At 38.6% G+C, this 18,427-nt stretch overlaps 1 protein-coding gene and 1 long non-coding RNA gene across 4 annotated transcripts in view; one reads left to right on the forward strand and one right to left on the reverse strand.

The window, feature by feature from the left end:
* Positions 1 to 16,719: 16,719 nt before the first annotated feature.
* LOC123327043 lies at positions 16,720 to 17,066 on the reverse strand. The gene is made up of 2 exons (XR_006541497.1): positions 16,965 to 17,066; positions 16,720 to 16,903 (listed from the first exon to the last, which is right to left on the reverse strand). It is a non-coding gene; the product is annotated as an uncharacterized LOC123327043 (long non-coding RNA).
* Positions 17,067 to 18,036: 970 nt separating this feature from the next.
* Positions 18,037 to 18,427, forward strand: part of LOC6732078 (CUGBP Elav-like family member 2) — a 102,424-nt gene continuing 102,033 nt past the window's right edge. For all 3 annotated transcript variants that reach the window (XM_039290986.2, XR_005543428.2, XR_005543430.2), the window contains exon 1: positions 18,037 to 18,399. The gene's annotated coding sequence lies outside the window, so the exon portion shown is untranslated. The remainder of the gene's footprint in view (positions 18,400 to 18,427) is intronic.

The following is an 18,427-nucleotide window of genomic DNA, read 5'->3' on the forward strand; positions in this document are numbered from 1 at the left end:
GCAATCAAATCTCCAACTGATGACGATTCCCCCTCCATTGTGCCTTTGCTTTTCGGGCTCGGAGACTTTTTCAATCAAATGTTGATGGCTCGCCAGCCGCTGGGTTAAGGCATTTTTATGATTGTTTTGGCTCGGCTCCACCACTCACGCACATACGCACAGTCGCGGTGAAGTTAATAGGAGTGATATCGCATCACTCAGTATAGCGCATTTGGAAACTCCAAGCACAGACTCAAAACTAAAAGAGTTTATTTTTTAGTAATAATACTTCCGTTATTAAAAACCTTTCCAATTATTAATATCTATCAAAAAAATAATTCTTCCAAAGTTATCTTTAAGATTATAAACATATAGATTCACTACAAAATTTTCAAAAAAAATTTTTCTTTTATATGAATCTATAGTTCGTTTGCTTTACATATTATGTGTGTTAAATATAATTTTAATCATAACAAGCACTAATATGCCATCCTCAATTGTCGGCTTATATCTGTGTAAGGTAAGCCATAACCCTTTTTGACCGACATCCCGCAGGGCCAAAAACGGAGAGGCCGGCAAATGTTGCCAATTCGACAACGGCACTCAAATGAATTGGCGGTTATTGCGGGGGAGGCGTTCGGGCGCCAGCCACTCCCTCCGCCCACAATGCGTTTGCTTAACGGTTCATTGGATGGCGGACTTCCTGTCCCTGGGTCCTGCCAATCTTCTGGGCATTGGGCGAGGAGTAATCACATTTAATATGAAACGCAATGCAGCAAAAATGCCGGAAACTTGCACGAGTGATATTATGAGTGTACGTTGGTGTATCCTTGTTCTCCGTCCGTTTTTTTGTTTCCAACTTTTTTTTTTTTTGGGTGTGTGTTTGGATGGCGGAAAGCAGTGTCCGTAACTAACTGACCACTAATTGAGCCAACGGAAGTCTAGAAACCGCACGACATAATTTAAATAAACACATGCACACACCACATACATACGCACACAACTGAAGAAGGGCAGCAAAAAATACAGCAGCGAATAGGAACAAGTAAACTAAAATGCCATGAAGTTTTTGACCGCAAACAGGACGCCGACCAGACGAATGGTGGGGCAAAAAAAAGGACTCGCTTCGGTTCGTGCTGCATGCTCGAGCACTGCACTTCCGCTTGTGGGTGAGGCTGCGAGCAACTGGAGGTGCATTTTGGGGTTCAGATTATTAGCGAGATTTATTATTATTAAACAGAAACTTATTAAGTATTTAGATTTTAAAAAAAGGTGCGAGGATTGTGTCCTTCGGTGGCTTCTTTTAAAGAGACCGTTTATATGAGGTATTATGTTCATATCAATTGATTTTGGATTATGCCTTAATATTTTATATTTTCATTTCAAATATGTTGCATTATTCGTAAACTTTTTAAAAATCACATGCAATGATCCCACTTCGGAACCAGTCTTCAAAAGTATTCGCCCTTCTATGCACTCGGTCCAAGTTTTCTCTTCGTCTTTTGTCACACACTAAACACATTTTTCAAAAAGCTTCCGTTTGTTGGCCAACGGCCTTCCATTTTGCAACTGCCATCCCCCCCATTTTCCACCCGGCCCCAATTACCCATCCTTTGGTGGGGCATTATGTGAAAATGAGTGTGTTGTCATGTCGTGTACTGAATGCCCGAGAAGTGAGGGCCGGACGAGAGGAGTTCAAGTTGCTAATGCAATCACATAGCATTCATATTCATCATAACCACAAAAGGCACTCCACATGGGAAATTCGCAACGGTGACGGGGAGCTGGGGGCATTTCCACTTCCGCCTGGCAGCTGAGCGCCATTTTGCACGTGGCTGCTTTGCATGGATCCCCGGACCCACTCACATCTATATCTACACTTCCGCTCCCAATTTTCTTTCCTTCGTGCGACTTATGCACCAATGCGTTTATTTTGCCATTTTGGTCTGCTTTATTTACTTTTCTTCAATTGTTTTTGGGGGAATGCGCTTTTGCTGTGTGTGCTTGAGCGGCCAGCCACTAACATTTTTCAGTTTTGTACTGCAAGCTGGATTCCCTTGCTGAACAGGTCGAATATTATATTAATTAATTTATTTTAATATGAACTTCCTTTATTTTTCAAGTTTTTTCTCTATTGGTTTATTAGTTTATTCGTCACACATTAATCAAAATGTTGCATTCAACAGCTGTGCAAACACTTGATTATTTAACATTACAGCGCCTCTCTCGGCGCTTCTCATAAACTTCAAATACAGTCCGTCCCCTCATTCGTTTCACCTGCTTTCATGCCCTGTTTTTTAATCATAGCTCACCTGGATCGCACTGCTCTCTTGTGCTCGACATAATTGCAATGTTTACCTCGACGCTGGGAGCCAAGTTAAGTGAAGCGTTAAGGCGGCATCAGGAGGCAAATGACGAGGAGGGCATCTCTCCTCTTGATTAAAATTTCTGATTACTACACTGATACCGCCGCGCAAACAGAATGCAAAAAGGAAGAAAAAATGCATCTAGCTGAACACAAAAAACAAAAAAAAAAAAATAATAGAAAAACGGAACAAAAAGTCAAGCAAAGGAAAAGGCGCCGCAAAATGCAGCGACAGCGTTTTGTGCTCCACCTTCATCTGCACCTGCTCCTCTTTCTAATAACATATCAACATCACCTGCTGTGTTTGGTTTTCATTAGTTGCTAGAATCCTTTCATCTTCTCTGACTCCCAGCAGCATGATTGATGGTTTCAATTTGAATTTTCATGTCAAGTGGTGGATGCATAAACGGCAAAAAAGCCTCATATTACCATCCAACTTAATTTAACTTTTTGCAACTCTGCGTTTTTTCTGCTTATCGCCAGCTTGTTTATGTTAACGCGACTGTACTTCCGGTTTGAGCTAATGTATCTCTTTTCCGTTTTTTCTATTTTGGGTGCGGCGGTAAGCAGAGAGCGCTAATTAATGATGCCCATGACAGAAATTTATGTGCTACAGCAAAAACTTTCGCAATATTTGTTCGCATTTAGTTTGCCTATCACTCCGTCTGTTCCTTTCTCTCTCACACACATCCCCTCTCCCTGTTTATTTACTGTTGCTTACATGTGTGTCTGTGTGTGTTTGTCGGCACTTCCGTTTCCTGTATTAGGCCGGAATATTTTGCTCAGCCCACTTCATATTTGTTTATAATACACTTACCATAAGCCAATCAGGCGATGTTGTGTTGCTTGTTCTGTTAGAAATTACGGGGATTGGCCTGTGATCTGTTATCCATAATCACGGCTGTCAATATTGTTCATGCTGGGTTTTGTTTAGTTTAGGCTGCATTTACCGATTCCTATAATCAAAGTCATTATTTTTGTTAAAGTTTTTTCTATACAAACTAATCATCTTTTTACTCATAGAACTAGAGGTACACTTCTTTTTTAATGTATAATATTAACTCCCATTCTCCAAGTTAGGGTAATCAGCAGTTGTCCTTCGAATTTGTTTTTTCAAATGGAAAGACTTTTACTAATCTTTTCCATTTCTCTCTGATCATGTCCTGCCAAAGGTTGGAAAGTGTATTTTCACTTCAGTTATATGCTATTGGCGTATCCCAACCTTGCTTATTAATAACTCGTTTTGCCTTATTGTCCATCCCATGGCCAGGACACTCCGCTAGACAAACTTGGCCCCCGGCAACTGTGCCTGGGCCCCATCTAATGGTCATTGGCTGTTCCAGACTCCATTATGCAGCCATATCTACCCCAACCCATGGGCGTGCATCGTTAATGCTGGCGGAAGTGAGCTTAGTCCTGGTCCTCGTCCTGGTCGCTGTTGTCTGCCTGCTCGTGTTTCGAACATAAAACTTTTGCCATTGCATTTAGGTGAGCAGCATCAAATGCAACATGAGCACCAGCTGCTCCTGCTGCTGTTGCTGCCTCTTCATCGGCTGTCCTTTGTCTATGTCCTTGTCCCTCTCTGTGGGCATTGAGTAGCGGCTTTCCGGTGCTTGAGGTGTCCCGAGGAACACACTTCGGAAAATTCTCCATTCTGCGAGATATAAGGTGTTTCAGCACCCTATAAAAATGTGTCTTAAAATCTTCAGACCATTGTACAATCAATTGGATTACAAAACTTACAATTTTGTTATTTACTTTTATATTTCAGTGCATTCTCCCCATGATGATGCACTGACTCATCATCCAACAGACTTCTTCACACTTAGTGTGGGTAACCAGGCTTGAAGTGAAGTTCAATAGAGTTTGAGCCATAGGCTTAGACTGTTTTGTGTTCTCCATTTATTTGTTTCGCTTCGAGGGTCTATGAACAAGTTTCATATTGCAAGCCACTTTTAATAAGCCAAAAGAGTATGGCCAAGTTTTCGGTTGGTATGGGAAAGATACCCATATCTGGGTATAGAATAGTGACGAAATTCATCAATAGATATGAGTTAGCGTATAGGAACAATGTGCCTTCAAATTGATTTGAACCGCTATTAGAAATTGCTACTATCTAAACCTATACCCTATACTTATTAAGAGATTGGGCATTGTTGTTTGATTTCCTTTGCTTAAATTTCTATATAAATATATGTATGTATATAATAAATTGATATTGTGCTTATTGTATTCATGGCAAACATAAGAACTCGACATATGACAGGAAGCAGCGAGCAAACAAACTAATATTCATAAAAAAGAGCAACAAGGAGCGGCAAGTAGCAGAGCGAAAATAACGCTTAATACACAACGATGACGTCGTGCGGGAAAATAAGGTTGGTCGTAGTGGTACGAGGAGGGGTGGAAAATCAGTGGGGGGAGCAGCCAACGACAATGACGACTTGTCAAATATTGACGTATCTCTTGAAAATTGTGCTCCAGCGCGGCTCATCCTATGTAAGCAGCCCAATGGGCTATACCCACTACAGTTGCTCCATTCCCAGCCGCTCGAGTCCTGACCTATCCTTTCCTGGCTACGTCAGCAACATCATCAACTAGTGTGCAACACATACGACACTGCTGCCAACTAAACTTTCTCCCGAACCCACACATGGCAGGATGGTTACAGTGGAAACTCGCTAAGTTAAGATATTATATATGTACAAGACAACAAACAAGTAATACTTACTTAATCACTATCAATGAAAATCTGTTATTTTTTAAGGCAAATATCTTGCCATTTAGCTTTACATTTTTGTTGATGAGTCTAAAAGTACCGCTTAAAGGCTTTTCACTGTAGCTCGCTTGTAGCATTTGTATGGCTAACATCGACATTTTGTGTGCATTTGCTACCCTTTTTTTTTGCAATTCTTTTTGTCTTTGTATCATGTGCTCTTTTTCGCTTTCGTTGCACTTTTACTGTCCGATCCTGCCGCTGTTGCTCCTTGTACCCGATTACCCCCTTTTCGAACTCCTTACCTACCCCCCTCCGAATATCCTGCCAACCGACCAACTATGGCACTTCATTTGCTCCGCTCAAGTGGATCCACTTTCATTTGTTTGCGTTGGCAAAAAAAAAAGAGTAGAGTAAAATAGAAGTGGAGGGCTGACCGTCGTACTACGCCAATGAATATTTCCCCTTCGACCCCGCCGCTTGCTTTTGTCACCCAAAGTGCCCCGCGTTTCGTATTGTCTCCCCCGTACAGTGGAGAGTGCCTGCTGACAGACAGTGTCCTGCTGATTCAGCTTTGTTTGCCTTAAGCCTTTGTGCAAACATTTTGCGCCTCCGAGACAGAGGGCTCAGACTTCGACGCCCCTGGAATCACACTGCCAACTGCATAACGAAACAAATGGCAAAAAATGCGCTAAACTTGGAATGCACTGGGAGAAACAATAGTGAGCAAGTGGAATATTCAAAAACAGAAAGCAAAATAAAATAATGAAACTAATTTATCTTAAGATAGAACTTATGAAAAAATCATAAGCTATTCATTTTAGTTTTTCATTAGATCTGATACGTGATAGTTTCATCTACATCTGATAACTGATCCAAATCTTAATTGATAATGTGATACCACGTTGCTTGCAATCTCATAACAGTGCACATTTCAATTTGTATAATATTTTTGTCAAGTGCAACTGGTATGCAACAGCAGCAAAAAAAAAAAGAAAAGAGCAGCGGGCACCGCCTGCGGCTTCATGGGGCAACCTTTGTGCATTGGCCGCAGCAAGTGCATCATCAATATGGTAGCTGCAGCTCTGCTCCTGCTCCATATGCGTATGCCCGACGCCTTGGGGCAGAAAGAATTTCCGTGGCAGAGCCATACGCACGCATAATGCTGCCCAGTGATCCTTTGGCTAGTCTTGCGTTTGCATTTGCCCAGGGGGGCGTGGCATGTGGCTCGAAAGCCTCCGGGGTCTTGTCATACTTGGTTTTGTGTCGCAAATCGTTTGCCACATGATTTTCCATTTGCCTCAGTTTGCTGCAGCGTGCACATCTTCAGTCGTCGAGAGGGAGAAACATCCGCCGCATGCACAATTCATCGCAATTCCGTTGGCACCCAGGACAGCCTTTGGCCAAAGTTATTGGCGTTGATATTTTACGATTCTTGTCTACAAGTCATCGGCCAAATGGACCATCCACTGCCATGGTTGGTGTTTGTGGATATGAAATTCTTGAGTTAGGACTCGGTCGTAAAAAGTTAGTACCATTTACAGAAGGGGGAAATAAATAGGGAAGTTGAAATATGCTGCTTTGGCAAACGATATGTATCTTAAAGTACGTTTCGAATTTATTTCATATATATGTATCTAAGGAAGTTCTTAACCTGTCTTTTGCAAACTGCGTAGTTTTGACCTCCGAAATTTAAAAGTATTAAGCAAACTGGCAAAGCATTACAAAAGTAAAATAATAATACTAACAAGAACTGAAACAAAAACAAGCAAGCCAAAAGGCAAACTTTCGGCCAAATCCTTACAAATGTTTATCTTTTCTTAATCCCGCACTTAACTGTTAGACCGAAATTGGCTAAGGCCAAGACCCAGCCAAAAGTACAGGGATGTAAGAGGGTTAGTTGGGGTAAATGTGAATGAAACTGGCAAATTGCTTAACGCTTCAAAGCGCCGCTTCTCAACTCCTTTTTGCCTTATTTTCTTAACGCAGTTGTTAAAACTTTTTTTGCGCTAAAATTTGTGCTTTCCAAAAATCCAAAGAAATTCCAGCGATTGCGGGTAGTGGCAGCGGAGTTTTCGAGGAGTTTTGCCAAACATTTTTGCGACAGCAAGGTGAGCGGGGTGTTGTGTAATGACCACTTTTTGCGTTGAGCTTCATTTGCACATCGACCGCAAATGTAGAGAAAGTTTTCACTCACTGTCGTATTTTCTTTGGAAAACTACCAACCCGTCGTCTACTCATAACGTTAAATTTGTCTGCGATTCTCGAACCTCTTAAAGTGCTTTAAGTGTTCCCAAATAATGTTGGAAAACTCTTCAAACCGCTTAATTGAATGATTGAATGAATGAATCTAAGGATAGATGTGAGTTTTCCTAAATATTTTACTATGATGCTTTTAAAATAATACTATTTAATCTAATTTATTGTGTAATAAATCATAACTTTTAAAAATTTTCACTATATTTTTTAATTGTTTAAGATCTAGCATAGTCTTTTGTTGGTGGTTGTGAATTTTGTAAAGTTTCCCCAATTTTTTCCTAGTGTGCTAAATGAAAAACTACTACAACGGCGAAACAGACGAGATGTTTGCAATTGTCGCTGCTTTTCACTCTTATCTGTTTATGTTTTTCTTGGCTTATTTATTTGGGTTTATTCCCCCCTGTGGGCGGAGTTCCGCGGCGCTGGGCTGTGAGTGGGCGTGGCGCGATTAAAGGCGGATCCCCGAGCGCGTCTTAATCTTTTGTTGATGCTTGTTTATTCTGCAATTACTTAGGCGTTCTGTTTGCGTCGTCTGCACTGCGGCTGCGACGTCTTTAGCATTTCATTGCCACCCCATTCTACACCCATTGACCATTTCGCAAGACTGAAAGAAAAACTTGTCAGTTTGTAAATTGTTATAATAAAATTATTTTGACTTTACTAAGTTGCAACTAAAAATTCGTTTCCCTTTTGAGGATCATTATACAAAGAGTGAATTCTTAATCTTATATATTTAGCGTTAAGATCATAAAAACTTAGTTATATGGTTATTAATATGTCTAATATTAATTATTTAGCTGAATCACAAAATATTGTTTTTAGTGCACGACTTTTCCTCGATGCTTCTTGCGTTTTAAGTGCTCCAGTGCGTTTCGTTTTGTTTGCTCTTTTCTCAGTCTGCCACTGTCTTTATTTCCTTAAGGTTTTCTTCCCTTTTTTTTTTTGCAGCTTAGGCGCGACGCTTTTCCTTCTGTGTTTTTGTTGTTGTTTGGCTGGGTAAAGTTGTTTGCCTAATTTCATGCTTTGCTTGCTCCCAAAAGGTGTCGCCCAATGTATAAGTGATGCCCTGCGACTCTGATTTTCCCAGAGTAATTTGCATGGGTCTCTTGCTGAGAGTATGGGATTTTCCAGCAGTGGGTGGGAATCAGTCCCTTGGCGTTGGAGTTCCAATGAAACTATTTTGATCAAACCACTTTAATTGTTTTACCCCCTTAAACTTAAAATCCATATGATTATTTAGTTTTAGGCGCATACTTCAACAAGTATCTATGCATCTTTAAGTTGTTTTTTAGCTAGCAGAAATAAAACGTTTTTCAATAAATCAGCACCAGCAATTCCGCTTCGAAAAAAGCCAAGAATTGCGATAGCTCTCATCTATAAATCGCACAATTAACCGGTCATTAATCAAGCGATTGATGATGGTGGGGCATTGGCAACAATTGCAGAAATCATTTCAAATGAAACCTTTCGCCACCACCACCACCATTACGATAAGGCAGTGAATCGCTGGCAGGACTCTCAAAACTATTTGCCAAAGCTTTAATCGGAAACGGAAACAGGCTGTGACAGTTAGGCAGGCAGTCAACCAGTTGACATTCGATCGATGGATGAGGTTTATGGCGGCCGGGGGAATGGGGCACACAATCAAAGCGGAAGTCATTTTCGTACGTTAATTGACAACAACCGAGGGCGGTGGTGAGGGGGAGAAGATGATGGTGCCACGGCTCAAAAGACCGGGATAGAGTGGAGCCATAGACGTCGATGGTGTCGGTGACTGTCTCCTTGTCTATCAATCAGCCAACCAACCAACCAACTTTCGCAGCCCCAACTCCCCCCAATCCTACCCAAAGGCGGCAACCCACTTTCGGTTCGCATTTGTTATGGGGAATAGTTTTAGCATTGTTCCACGGTATTTTCTCCTTGCTTTTCCCAAGCAAATGGAAGGCTTAATAAAGAGGGGCTGGCTGGCTTAACCTCAGGGCCGACCTTCCCCCACTCTGGGCGTAATAATTGTGACTGATTTTCGGGATTTGTGGTCTTGCGCTGCATTGAAGTTTTGCAAGGGGAAATGGAGCACGGAAAGCATTTGATGTGGTTGATGGAAAACCAGAGATAATCTTTCGAAAGGGTGAAGAACAGCCACGAAATTGAATAAAGTTGCTAGCGGATTCGAGCTGAGGACGAAGTTCTAGGAGTTTATAAGAAAGGCAAACGTTTTTAAGGTTTTTTACTAGTTTCTATTTGAGTTTTTTGCTTGCTAATATTTTATTTACTTATATCTTAAAGAATAAAATTAATTTGGTGATCTAAAAAATAATTATTTTCTTTATAAATATAGATCGATTTTAATGTTTTTCTCTGAATATTATTTTCTTTAATATTTGTGACTTGTTAAGGATGATATAGTTGTTTTCCATGCATTAATTTAATTCCACATGTATTTTGGATCTCCCTTTCCTGCACAACCGACCTACTTTTCGAAAACTACATTTTTAAACAGATAGTAAAAGGGAACCATATCGAATACAAAATGAAAAAAAAAAACTGGAGGCCATTTTTATACCCTTTACTCATAGAGTAGATTCGTTTTAAAGAATTTAACAGGTAGTGGGGAGCGTTTTCGATTCCATAATGCAAACATTTTTTATCGAGATCACTAGCCATGTCTCTCTAAAAACGATAGCAAGTTGAGGATAAACCATTGCACGCCTAACACCCCGTTAAGCTAAGTATCTGGTAGTTGAAACACTCGCCTGCAATGTCCTCTTCTGTTGTTTTATTTTTCACTGCAGATCTTTTTAACTCTACACAATCAAAAATATTTCAAAAATATTTAACAAAAAGGAATAACACATTTCACTTTAGTCGGCTTTAACAATTTAATAATATTTAAATTCACAAACTAGTGCAATAAAACAAAATTTAGGCATAGTAACAAATATGGAATAAATATTTTTCTTAGTGCATCTGACTCCATTTGTATGTGATGTTTTGTCCATGTGTGGCAGTGCCGAATCCGTCAGCATTTTGTTGCAATCACCGAGGGGCATTTGGGGAGTAAGGAACGTGCCATGCCAACTGCAGTCAAACCGAAATATCCTCGTCACCGACTTCAAAAACGTCATCATCAAGTATCAGTAGTTCCAAAGTCATCAATGCATTTCATTCTGGGATGACTATTTGATTTAGAAGTCACTTTGGTGACATTGGTAATTCATATGAATAGAAATTCAATCAATGCAAGAAAAATCTAATTAAAAACAATCTATTATATCCCTTAGAATTAGTATTAAACTTTTAGTTTCTACTTCTAGGAGATACAAAATTCGGCTAGCTATTTGGCGACTTGCTGTTGATTTTACTGCCACTGTTCAGCACAATTGAATCCCCATTCGATGATGCCCCAGTTCGGTTTCAGTTCCTGCTGATGAAGCTGACATAAAACAATGCGATGCTCGATTTTACGAATGTGCTCCGCAAATGAATGATTCTGGTGTAAAATGGGTTTTATTTTATCTGCCATTTCTGTCTGGTTTTTACTGGGTCTTTTTTTTCGGTTCTTGTTAAACCAAACTGACAGCTAACCATCTCCATTTCCTACTCGAATCCATTGAATTCGCAAAATGTCAACTAATTTAGCGAAAAAATTTTTAAGCCAGACATTTGCTTTTGTTCGTTGATTTCAAAATTTTCGCAACGGAAATTGATTTGGCGTCAATCGCGTTCTCCATTATGTTATCATTTCCATGACTTTGCTAATTTATTTATTTTTCAAGCATTTCATAGTTAATTTTATATTTTGTGCTATTCAGTTAATCAATACTCAATGTTTAATCTTTGTGGTAACTTTTAGAAACTCGAATACGACTTAAATCCTTGATGAATGCGAACGTGATGTAAAGCAGCAATTTTAGCACTTTATTGCTACGTAAATATGTATTAGGCTTTAATTTATATGTTAATTACATGCCATTTGTGGTTATACTTCAGTATGGGCGGCGGCATAAGGAGCCGCCTGCTGTTGTGCGGATTTTTGTTAATTATTTTTCCACACACACATACGCATTTTGGGTCTTGGCTGTTATTGGTTTCCTTGTAATTATTCTTTATTAAATTTGCTATTTGCTTTGGGGTTTCCTGTCGGTAAATGAAGCTATTAACTTATTGTGTGGTCATTATTGATTCCTTGTTGCTGGGAAAATTGCACAAGCATAAGATACAGATACAATTTGAGGGGGTAAACTGGGATTCTTGAAGTAACTCTATTATATTTTAAATGTAATAATGTATTTCTTATATTTATATATTCCGGTTAAGGCTCTGTAATCTCATCCATTTTACCTGTTTCGAATTCAATAAACGTCTATTAAATGACTCACATATATCACCGGGACCAAAATGGGAAATCCCAAAAATCATGTTTACCTTTATCCGGGTATTTATAGGCAAACAAAGAAGTATACTTCTTAAGCTCCATTCAGCCTCCTTACCGGCCAGAAAGTGTAAGTAATGCAATTTTTGTCATCGAAAGGAGGTATTAGACCACACACGTGCGCTTTTAGCCGTGTCAACATGGCAACTTCCCTTGGACCATCGACACTTTTCCTTCTCGCAGCTGTCATTCATGCGACTCATGTAGCAAACATTTTCCGAATGAAAATCTTTTTCCCTCTATTAATCCAGGCCAAACAAAAAGGAGCGCAGAAATTCCACCGTGCGTGACAAATTTCGATAAAAAGGCGTTGACCAGCTCGGCGAGCGATGAGATGAAATCGAAGCGGATACCTCGTTTCTTAGCCGCCCTCGCTGCTTCTGGCCATTTAACACTTCGTTAAACTTGAGCAGCAGGGTGGAAATCGGTGGAACCTGTTTTGGCCATGTGCCTGAGTAGGGTTGCAACCCCCCATAAATATTTCACACTCACACGCATGCAACAAAATGCAACGAATTACATAGTGGAAAATGTAAACACACGCAAAGGGTTAAGGAAAAGGCAGAAGTAACAGAAGTATCTGTAATAGAAAAAACGGAAACCCCGGCAAAACAGTGAAACCTGCCTAAGACCTATGAAACAATGTCGTATTAGAACTTTATTAAAAGCTTTTTTTTTGAATTTAATAGTTGATGAACTCATATTTTTCTGTGGTTAAGTTATATGCGAACTCACTGTGTTGAAAAGCATACCTTTCTATTTCATTTATGCAGCTTTGACTGTAAAAGATACATAGATACAATGCATTCCGAGTCGCAGGAACAGCCATAAAAGTCAATAATGTGTGTTTCGCTGTAGCAGCAGCAGCAACATCGAAATAATGACCAGACGAAATACGTACTTTTACTGATACGTGAGCTAATACAGTTGCGTATTGTATTGGTCAGACATTTCCAGGGTGTTTTCCTTTTCGCTAGGATGGGGGGGGATTTGCTCGTATCTGCTATTAAATTTCATAGCCCTTGCTTGTTGCGAATTTACGGCTTTTAAAGTTTTAAGTAGCCAATTGAACTGGAAACCGTGCGAGTGGGTGGTATTTCGATCCAGTCTGGCTACGCTGATAATACCTGGTGGTCACGTGCCCCATGTCCTGTAAATCGATTTGGTTCTTATGTTCTCGGCCTGAGTATCAGCGAATGGAGTCCATTAGAAAGACCTAAAAGACGTTTAGCTCAATGGGACGGAAAAATAAACTGCAGTGCAAAGTATTCAGCTGAGAAATGCCTAATTGCAGGGTTCTAATGGAATTGGCAATACATTTTACATTTGCACTCTTAAGATAGCGGATTTCTATAAAGTAAAATAAATATTTACAAAATTCCTATTGCAGTAAAATATCATTATATTATTTAAAATACGAAAAGGTCAGATTAAGTCTTTACCCTTGACCGAGTGTGTAGATCATCTTTAAGAACTCTGAGATCCCCCGCTCTCTCATTTTTCTCACTTCGAACTGATAAGCGATTCATTTCGATAGTCGGCCTCTTCTGTCAGTTGCATTGATTGCTATTCGATTTTACTTGTTCGAAAACCAAATGCCAAACGGATCGATTCGAAGTGGTCTTATCAGTTAGTCGAAAATAGATCGGGTGAGGGAGCTCTCTTCTTTTCGATGCGATTTCTCTGCTTTTCGATCGCCGCCTCTTAATTCAAACTGAGCATTATCACCGATCAGTTGTTGTTGGCATTTTCATTTATTTTATTTAATTTTTTGTTGCGTTTTTTTCGTCTTGTGATTTTTTAGTTTGTCAGAGTCTGTTGTCTTGATAACGTTGCTGATCGTGTCTAATTTGCTATACTATTCAATTCGACTTATTGCTGTGTGTTTCGTCTGCGTTTTCGTGTTGTGCGTTTTTAAAACACTGCTGCTCATTTAAAAAACTTAAAATTGCTGAAATTATTTGGAAAAGTGCCGTAATTGTCGTGGACGTTAACGCAGTTGGAAAAAAAATTGAAGAACGAAAGTATTGTACGCTTATGTCATTACGTCTCGTAGCGTAGTCAACTCACGTCACGTCTTCCGTAAAACGTAAAAAAAGTGACTGTTTTGCTTTCTTTGTGGGTTTCTTGGTATCTATCTATTCAAATATATATTTCGATATCCCAGCTATCATTTACTATAACTGTCTGTGTCCTACATGCATCTGAGTCTTATGTGAGTACACCTCGAGTGGAGTATCTTTAATTTTAAGCCTTTAAGTTCTCCGCTGTGTTTATTCGGCCAATTTGGACAATTTATGGCCAAAACGTACGCAACTCTAACCTCATTTAACTGTGTTGTCTCATTATAAACCACATGGGTTTAACTCGGCTATATAAATCAGCGAATATACGTACACAAAAGTCTATAAATGTGCTTATAAATGCAATAAATCTTTGTTGCTTGGGTTATCTGTTTTCGCCTATTTGTTGTTATTTTCATGTTGATGCTGTGGTTTTTATTTGCTGTCGATGTGCCAATAAAGGTTTCCTTATCCTTGTGTTTACTTTTTTATGGCATTATAATTGATTAAAATGTTGTTATGTGCATATCTGCTTTCCTCGGTTGACAGATTAATTTCACAAGTTTTTATTCAATTCATCGATACATTTATTAAATAGTTTTTGTTTTTTTTTTCCACAAATATAGTGCAGCGAATGAAAAAACTATCTTTAAAGTTCACTTGCGAATTAATAGATTTGTTTGGTTTATTTGTGGCGTTCATTTTTTACAATCAGGATTATCTGGTTGGAACAATAAATAATTGTACTCGCAATTTCGATATTTGAATACACTGGTACTCTGCCATTTTATACGGAAATCCCACTACAAATCAATTGACAAATCCCGGAACTTAGAGCCATTCAATTAGCCGTAATTAGACGGAAGTTGCCGCTCTGCCACTGAGCATCACTTGTTGCATGAATAATGGCTGCCAATAATAATGCCGTTAACAAGGGAAGGCATGCGTCCAAATGGGGGGGGGGGGAGATCGGAAAGGATTCTTCCTGCTCCAGCTCAGCAGTTCTGTTTGCTTTGACAAATACAAGTTGCCTCCTGGAGCCATAATAATATTATTTATGGTCCTCCAGAGGACATCGACGAACAGAAGCGAAAGCTGAGGAGCCGGGAATCGATGAAAGTGGCTGACAATTTATAGATGTTTCATTATTATGGTAACGAAAAGGGGGCGTGGTGCTCCAGTGCTTCGCATATAAAGTTCAATGTTTGTGGGTGCAGATAAAAAAGAAGCTTAAAGATTCTTTTTTATTCGCTCGCTAGCAACCTTTGGCAATGGCTCCTCTAGTGTTCTTAACTTTGTTTTTTTCTTTGTGTGAATTGTGATTGTTTTGTACGTATTTTTTTATTGTTTTTACTTGCTTGACTCGTGTAATATGTTGAAAATGTATCTGTATCTGTGGGTTCTTAGTTCGTTCATTTTTTCCCTAACGCATGTCAAACATGAAAAGCTGCTTGTTTACGCTTTTCGTATACGATTCCTCCAGCTTTTAACATATGCTTCACTTATGTTCCAAGCCATTTGTTCGATATTTACAAAATAAAGCAGCTCTGACAAAACAAATTTATATTGATGACAATGCCTGCGAGTGATATATGCAAATGGCTGTATTTAAATGGCTGTATCTATAACATTATGCCTTTACAGCTGGCCAGTCCATTTACCTTTATCAAATTAGCTAACTTAGAGTAAACTTTTAGGACCTGAAATTAGTTTGGTAAGAACCCTTTCGGGCTAAGTTAACAGGTGAGTAAGCTCAGGTATTAAATGGTGATGGCATTAACGTAGTAGACTTCACTTCCAGATGTCTTAAATGCTATTCAAAGGAATATGTTATTTGCTCCAACCCAATTTATTTGATTTTCTATATTAAGAAGCTTTTAAATGTCATTGGGTTATGTTCCTAGAATAAGGTTTTTAAAATTGAATGAAATTCGCCAGATCTTAAAAAAACATTATTGTTAGGGCCTTGTGGCCTAATTAATTGTGGCAAAGAAAACATTTAATTTTAAATATAATTTATTTATAATATTTAGTATGTGGTTCCAGTTTAGGAGTATATATTCATATCTTAATACATATCTTTATGTTTTAATGTGTTTACAAGTTATAAAGTTGTTAGTATCTAAATGCATACTTGACCAGCACATAGAAGTACAAAATGTTTAATATGGATTTATTTCAAAATTTGTCTTCATGGGCTTCTTGCATTTGCAATGCCCCTATTTAGTACCATTTTCCTCTGAGTTCTGTATGCAGAACACAACAATGAGCAACTAGCAAGGAGCTTTGCTTTTTAGTTTACCAGTTTTTCCCTACAATTACCATGGTTATCCTTGACAATTATTTCCGCACAGAAAACTTTCTAAATGCACTGGATCCCCTGTAATAATTGCCTAGCCCAAAAGATCCAACAAAAACACACAGCCTTGGTGGTGCCACCTTAATTGCAGGCGTCTTTCTCTAACCAAGTCAACTTTCCTCCAACCAGCACTCAGCACTCACTTATTATTAAGTTGTTTTCGAAACTAGGAAGAGGAAAAACCGGCGGGCGGAAATGGAGGATGGAGGAAAATGGAGGAGGAGCTCCCGGCAAAAGTTAAATTATAAAATCGTCAAAAGTTGACGAAGACATTTTGCGCCTATGCAAACAAATACACAAGGAAAGTGCTCCACTGAAAAATAGGCGGGTAAAAGCGGGAGCAGGAGCCACTTAAGATGCTTAGCGCCATGGCAAGCGAAAATAATGACGCTCATAAAAACTAACTAAACACCAAAATAAAGCAAATATATATATATATATATATATATATATACATATATTTGTTGCGCTGGTTGGGTTGGCCTGGGTTTTTTTTAAGCTGGAACAACGCTCCCTGAATGACAACGATAATGATGTGCGATAATGTTTGTTGTTTCTTCGTTTGCTTTTGTTTATTGTACTTTTTCATCCCACAGTGCTGGAAACAATGATAATGATAATGATGAAGATGTTATTGTGTTTCTCCTCTTTGTTGTTGTGCAATCTAAGACAACTGTCAAAGACTTTGCCAAAGGATTAGTCGACTCGGCCCCTTTCGCCCTGCTATACCCTGTAAAAGTTGTGCAAAGGATAAACTACACATCTAGCAATTTGGAACAAACATGGCTTACCAATTTTTTAGTAATTTAATTTAGTTTAATTTTTTGGGTACATTTACGGCAATGAAACATGACTGAGAGATTTTTTTTTGATTAATGAGAAACGACTTTTCTAGAAAAGCCTTTGCGATATCGATTTAACATTTATTTGTAAATGGTCTATAATGGCTATAAAGAAGTATTAAGTGTGGGATATATTAGGATATTAGGGATATTATCATATTAGGGATTTGGAAATTGAAATATGATGAGGAAATATTTATAATATGATAATATATAAAAAACATAATCTTTATAAAATTTTTTAAAGTTTATAGTAGTATTAATTTTAGAAATTTTAAATCTACATCCATTTAGCAATGGTTTGTTCAAAATATGCATGTAAATTTGAAAGAAAGACTCCATGTGATTGTCAAAAGTATAGTTTCCTACATTTTATATAAACAAGCCCATAAGGTACAGGGTATTTTCGCAGTCGCAACGAGTGTCTGTATCTCGTGACTGGTGTCTTTGCTCCTTGCCATTACTTTCGACCTGCTCCTATCGCAGTCGTAATTAAAATTGCAGCAGACGTAGTGAAGTTTTGTACTTTCTTCGGCACCAGATACTCCTGGAAGCCTCCCCTTCAATTTAATCGCTTTGACTGCCTGCTGGTTGTAATTTATTTATTGCCGAAAATCGTACCCTCTACTCTTGATTTGCCCCTGCCCCCCCACTGCTCCTTGTATTTTTTAATTGATTAGAAACTCGAGTTTTGTTTTGTTTTCATTGCCTTCAATTGGCATCGAGCCAGGAAATTTTCAGCCTCATTGAATTTCTTTGGGTTATTTTTCGCTCACCCTCTTGACTTTCTTTCTCGACTCGCCAATTTTAGCAAATTACTTTCTTGGCAAAACTTTTATATTTGTTGATTCATTTATTGCTAATGTCAAACGTTCGACTCGGTGAGCTGAACGACTGATATGAATCAGTGATAGCAATCAATTATGGGCTCCAAAGGCATTTCATTTCAAACTATGTATCGGGTTTAAAAATCAATTTTTTTCTATTTTAGCAAAGTTTATTAAAAATAAAAATGAACAGCGATAGTTTTGCATCCCAGTTGGCTGCGCTGACGCTTGTCAAATCGTTTCAACATAGATTTTTAGTTGTAGTTTTTCCAAATCAGATTGTGTAACGTACATATAATTTTATAAAAGTTTATCAATTTTTCGGCTTCTTGGTGGCAAAATTCTCAATGTGTTAACCTTTCGGCCGTACCGCGTCATTCTCCCATGCTTTTATCAATAATTCTTAAGAAGAAAATCTACAAAAAAATATACAAAGTAGTTCCTCGCACAAGACTACAAATGAAATAGCCCAGTTATCTGCTTTCGGCTACAAATTCTACAAGTGTTAAAAGGAAAATAAGAAGAAATATAGCAAATTCCTGCAGCAAGTGAAATAGGTGAGTGCGAGAAAGTTCCTCGAGTGTT

The sequence above is a fragment of the Drosophila simulans genome, chromosome 2L, assembly GCF_016746395.2.
Source record: "Drosophila simulans strain w501 chromosome 2L, Prin_Dsim_3.1, whole genome shotgun sequence".
In the NCBI taxonomy this organism is placed as follows: domain Eukaryota; kingdom Metazoa; phylum Arthropoda; class Insecta; order Diptera; family Drosophilidae; genus Drosophila; species Drosophila simulans.